At 45.7% G+C, this 6,089-nt stretch overlaps 1 long non-coding RNA gene across 1 annotated transcript; it reads right to left on the bottom strand.

Moving 5' to 3' along the window:
- Positions 1–2,057: 2,057 nt before the first annotated feature.
- Positions 2,058–2,552, bottom strand: LOC127934909 (uncharacterized). The gene is made up of 2 exons (XR_008147934.1): positions 2,290–2,552; positions 2,058–2,188 (listed from the first exon to the last, which is right to left on the bottom strand). It is a non-coding gene; the product is annotated as an uncharacterized LOC127934909 (long non-coding RNA).
- Positions 2,553–6,089: the final 3,537 nt, after the last annotated feature.

Below are 6,089 nucleotides of genomic sequence, written 5' to 3'. Positions count from 1 at the left end.
GGATTGCTTGCATGTTCAGTGATGAAAAGGAAACAATAAAAGCAGTGTCTTTTTTTTCTGAGATCTGAGACTTTTTAACACTGAATTAAATGATGAACTGCCTTTGTCATTTTGCATTATTGACACAATGTTTTTCTAATTCATGGAAAAGGATTAAATTAATCTTTTTTGTTTAAAGCGCTCTATAAATAAAGGTGACTTGACTTTTTAAAACTAAACTATGTCCTTTGAGCATCACGTAAGCCTCGGTGAAGTCTCTAGTAAGAAAAGTCTATGTAATGAAGTACCAGGATTGCAGGTCTTTTTCCAGTCCACTGGAAAACAACGTTTCCAGGCCATTGTGATGTGTGCTAAGATATTCAGGTGTTTCAGTTGAGGCAGTTATTATCAAGTTAACAAGTATATTCACATAACAGTCAACAGCACATGGGAAAAATTATTTATGTCATTATTTGAACAAGCTTCAACATGCTGCATGCTGATCTATTGTGCCTTCAACAGCCACAGGCTTTCCTGCCACACACATGATGAGAAATGAATCAACTGCGCTTGATCATTGTACATATTTGTCAGACCATCATTTTCCAGGACACATGACTTGGGGGGGGGGGGGAGGCGGGGGCGCTTTTATATTTTTTAGGGAGCTGAATCAGAATGGGGGGGGGGGGTGTTGCTGTTAAAAAAAAAAAGTCAAGTGAATATATTCTTAAGGTAGTACTTTACAATAGTAATAGATTACATTACATTAACTAATAGAACATTATAGTAAAGTATTACAATTACTTGTTAATAAAGTATTTACAATTTACATGTTCACAAATATGCTGTTAAATTAATCAGAAAATCAAGCAGGTGAGCATGATTTTGCGTGGCTCCTAATACAAATAATAACCGTTTTATTTACCTAAATCCTGCGCTTGGACCAGATCCGTTGCAGTATCACGTGCTTCTGAAATTATATTTTTCTATATAATGTTTTATACAATTTAGCTTTCTCTGAGTTTTATTTAAATTCTGAATAAAACATTGTAGGCTATACAGCATGCAAAGACTGCACCCTTTAAATTTATTAAAAATCACTAATTCATCGTAATCTAACACTGTTAAAAAATAAATAAAAATACAATGAATACAATCTACACGATGAAACTTTTAAATGTCTTTGATAGAAAAAAGCATGATAGAACCCAGCACTGGACAAAAAACGGTGACTGGAGTGGTGAGTGAGTGGATTCCAACCTAAACTCCTCTGATTGGCCATGGCGTTTTAGAAGTCAACAAACATGTCTGTGACTGGCTAAAATACAGACAGCATGTTACTTGTCCCACAAGAGAAAGTAATATATTGGATCACTGTTACACCACAATAAAGGATGCATATCACTCTGTTCCACGAGCAGCTTTGGGACGTTCTGATCACCTTCTGGTTCATCTTATACCGTCCTACAGGCAGAAACTAAAATCAGCTAAACCTGTATCAAGGACTGTAAAAAGATGGACTAATGAAGCAGAGCAGGATTTACAATCTTGTTTTGACCTGACTGATTGGAGTGTTTTTGAAGCTGCTGCCACCGATCTGGATGAACTCACAGAGACCGTAACATCATATATCAGTTTCTGTGAGGATATGTGTATTCTTACAAAGACTCAACTAATTTACAACAATGACAAACTGTGGTTCACTGCAAAACTCAGACAGCTCCGTCAGGCCAAAGAAGATGCTTACGTGAAGGGGGGCAATTGTGGCAGAGTGACTGGGCGGAACCAAAAATGAGGAAGATTAGTTCCGCCCGGACCATATATCGCAAACACCGCCACTTCCGGGAACGCCGGCGAACCCAAATTGGCGTGTTATTGGGAACGGGTGTCTTGTTGAGCGTGGCGATCACTGATTGGGCAATTCGGTGAAGAGACAAATAAATAGGGCATCAGAAACACAGGAAGTGGTTGGTGATTCCCAGTAGTTATTGTGGGTGCAACGGAGCGGAGGAGAGAGTTGGAGAGAGAGTGTATGGTGTACTGTGGAGCTTGGGCAAAGAGAGATACACACACAGGGCTGAGTATACGAATATCTTTATTGGAGCATTGTGTTCAGATGCATTGTGTGATGTGAAGTTAACACACATTGAAGATCTGCTAGGATTGCAGGAAGGAGATCGTGCTGCCAGTTGTGTCGGATGTCGGTTATCTGGAAGAGAAGTGGAAAGATCCAGTGTTAATTAAAGTGTGAGTACACTGAAATATTCATCGAGTCAACAGTTATTTTGCAAGTGTGGAATATCCATATACCTCTTGTGAGTTGTGACCAGTGTGAGCGGCCCCACCGTAATAGGATTGGTGGGTGAGCCGGAACCAGCGAAAAAGGAGTCTGGTGCCTTGTCGTGGCTGTGACGTTTCCTCTGGCCGTCTGCTGCATCGGTGCCCCCAACGTCCAGGAACTAATCCCCGGTCCTATGTGGTTTTGACCCTAATTCACTGTGAGTGTGTGGAGTGCAGTGGGCGAGTCCTTTTCTTTGCTGTGTGTACACTTGAAGTCTGCAGTGTCGTGCTGTGTCATGTTGTCAGTAATCACCCTCTAGGCTGGGAGAGAAAACCCTGTAGAGAAGAACGTGCACCGGTGTTGTGAGACGACCGTCTATTATATACATGCCCGCTCGTGGCTTTGGACCCCTACTCCGCCGAGTGGTGACGTGTCAACAATAGCAAGTAAGGAACAGTGTGCATATTGTGGGGGACGACGACTGAGAGAAGTGTTGGCTGCTATATGAACATCCAGCTGTTTAGCCCTTGTGTATGAATACCTGTTTGTGGAGTGCTTTCAGAGGTTCGCCCCTGTCTAGATCACTGGTCCGTTGTCTGGAAGAGAGGAGAGGGAAGCGTTCGAGTCATTCCTGGGGTACATACTCGGTGGCACCAACCTACCTGAAGTCACCCAGCGTGGTGGCACCAGCTGAGGCCGTGGAAGGCCCAACGTGCAGCAACTTCAATCTGTACTTCTATCCACTGTTGGTCAAATTCGAGAGGTGGTGTGTCTTTCTCCATATATTCACTGAAGCTAAGTAAATTTGTAAAGGAATTCTGTCTGTCTGTTACCAGTCCTACAGGTCTGAGCTTGAGGCTCTGAGTCGTCGTGGGAGTGTTTCCACGGTTGGTGCGTGATTTCACATAGAGCAGCTGTTACTACACAGAGCTGTTGTTAACTGAGAAGATGCGCCAATAAACGCTGAAAATGAAGTGGATTTGCGCATCTTCTCTATTAACAATGGCTCTGTGTAGTAACAGCTGCTCTATGTGAAATCACGCACCTGATGGAATTAACTGCTGATTAGATAACCGGCTTTACTGACGAGATGCGCATAACGATCGGCCAATCGTGATCGGAGCACCCCTACTCCCGAGCTGAAAAGGGCTAAAGCCTGATGTCCACCTCTTCGAGGGTCTGTGAGTTGTATCCATTCAGTATTGTAATTGTATACCCACCTGCATGCCCAGAGCAAAGCTCCAGTTGCCCCTGTACGCCTCAAGCTAAGAGCCAGCGTATTGCCCTTGTATACTTACCTGTATGCCCGAAGTCCAACTCCAGTTGCCCTTTGTATACTCTTCTGTACACCCACAGCTAAGAGCCAGCGTATAGCCTTGTAAGCTTACCTGTCTGCCCGAAGTCCAACTCCAGTTGCCCTTTGTATGCCCTTCTGTACGCCCACTGCTAAGAGCCAGTGTATAGCCCTTGTAAACTTACCTGCATGCCCGAAGTCCAACTCCAGTTGCTCTTTGTATGCCCTTCTGTACGCCCACAGCTAAGAGCCAGCATATTGCCCTTGTATACTCATCTGTACGCCCAAAGCTAAGAGCCAACGTATTGTCCTTGTATACTTACTTGTATGCCCAGAGTCAAGCTCTAGTTGCCCTTGTATACTCACCTGTACGTCCAAAGTAAAGACCCAGTTGTCCTTTTGCATACTTACCTGTACGCCCCGAGTGAAATACCAGTGCATCGCCCTTGCATACTCACCTGCAAACTCCATCCGTAGGGTTTACCTGGACGAAAATCGAAGTTAAGGATTGTGTATCTTTCTTGCATACTTACCTATACACCGAAGGCCAAGACCCCAATATATTCACCTGCATACTTACCTGTGGACCTTTTAGGCGTTTCCAACCGCGGACCTAGAATCTCGTGGCGAACGGCGTCAGGTACGCACCCCACCCAATTCATCAGAATTACTTACCTTCTTTACTCTGCGTGCAGGGACTGGAAGGGTCCCACCGACGGTTCTCCTGCAGGAGAAACACAAAGGCACTACTGAGAAAAACCCTGTTGAGTCACGTGAAGGAAAGGACACAAATTACCTACAGGCTTACCTGAGAGTCCCCGTGACAGAGTCAGAAGCGACTCGGACCTATACACTCTGGCCCCAAGAGTGGATTTTAGATTCCCTTTTCCCTTCCCTTCACACCTTTTAAATAATTTAAATAAAGATTGTTTTAATTATACTGACTCTCTCTCGTGTGTCTGGTCATTGGGGTGTTCTTGGGACCTCCTCGAGGTGGAAACTAGGGAGGGGCGAGACTCACGACATCTGTGGTCCGCTCCGACCTGTGACACAATGTCTTGTATAAACAGGCTAAATACACACTGGAAAAAGAGATCAAAGTGGCAAAGAGGAATTATTCTGAAAAAATAAGGACTCAGTTCAATTCCAACGACTCCGCATCAGTGTGGAAAAGTCTGAAAGAGATTAACAACTACAAGACACCACCCCCCAGCACTGTGGAGAATCAACGACTGGCAGACGATCTGAACGAGTTTTACTGCAGGTTTGAAAGAACACCCATCACCTGCCCTGAACGCCTCCCCACACAACCATTCACACCATTCACAACTCCTGCAACCAGCCCTGAATGCCTCTCCAAACAACCGTTCACACCATTAACAGCTCCTGCAACCCATCCTGAACACCTCTTCAATCAAGCACTCTCACCAGACACCTCCTGCATCCCCCCTCTCCCCCACACCTGCAATTCAAATCAGCGAGGATGCGGTGCGCCAGGTCTTCCGGAAGCAGAAAAGGAAGAAAGCACCAGGCCCAGATTGTGTTACACCAGCCTGTCAGAAATCCTGTGCTGACCAGCTGGCCCCCGTCTTCACACAGATCTTCAACAGATCGCTGGAACTGTGTGAAGTCCCTTCATGCTTCAAACGCTCCACCATCATCCCCATCCCTAAGAAATCCAAAATTACACTAAATGACTACAGGCCTGTGGCTCTAACGTCTGTAGTCATGAAGTCATTTGAAAAACTGGTGCTGGTCCACCTGAAGGACATCACTGGGCCCTTGCTGGATCCTCTTCAGTTTGCCTACAGAGCAAACAGGTCTGTGGACGATGCAGTAAACATTGGACTGCATTATGTTCTGCAACACCTAGACAGACCGGGGACTTATGTGAAGATCCTGTTTGTGGACTTCAGCTCGGCCTTCAACACGATCATCCCAAACCTCCTCCTGCCCAAACTAAATCAGCTCTCCGTGCCCACCTCCATCTGTCAGTGGATCAACAGCTTCCTGACAGACATGCAGCAGCTAGTGAGGTTGGGAAAATACACATCCAGCACCCGTACAATCAGCACCGGAGCTCCCCAGGGCTGTGTTCTCTCCCCACTGCTCTTCTCCCTGTACACTAATGATTGCACATCTAAAGACCCCTCTGTCAAGCTCCTGAAGTTTGCAGATGACACCACACTCATCGGCCTTATTCAGGACGGTGACGAGTCTGCTTACAGACAGGAGGTAAAAGAGCTGGCTGTCTGGTGCACTCTCAACAACCTGGAGCTTAACACGCTCAAAACGTGATGATCGTGGACTTCAGGAGAAACCCCCCTGCACTTCCCCCACTCACCATCATGAACAGCCCTGTGACTGCAGTGGAGTCATTCAGGTTCCTGGGCACCACTATCTCTCAGGACCTGAAGTGGGACATTCACATTGACTCCATCGTGAAAAAGGCCCAGCAGAGGTTGTACTTCCTTCGCCAGCTGAGGAAGTTTAATCTGCCACAGGAGCTGCTGAAACAGTTCTACTCCACCATCA

The sequence above is a fragment of the Carassius gibelio genome, chromosome A19, assembly GCF_023724105.1.
Source record: "Carassius gibelio isolate Cgi1373 ecotype wild population from Czech Republic chromosome A19, carGib1.2-hapl.c, whole genome shotgun sequence".
Classification (NCBI taxonomy): domain Eukaryota; kingdom Metazoa; phylum Chordata; class Actinopteri; order Cypriniformes; family Cyprinidae; genus Carassius; species Carassius gibelio.
This window is presented reverse-complemented; position numbering and strand designations above follow the sequence as displayed.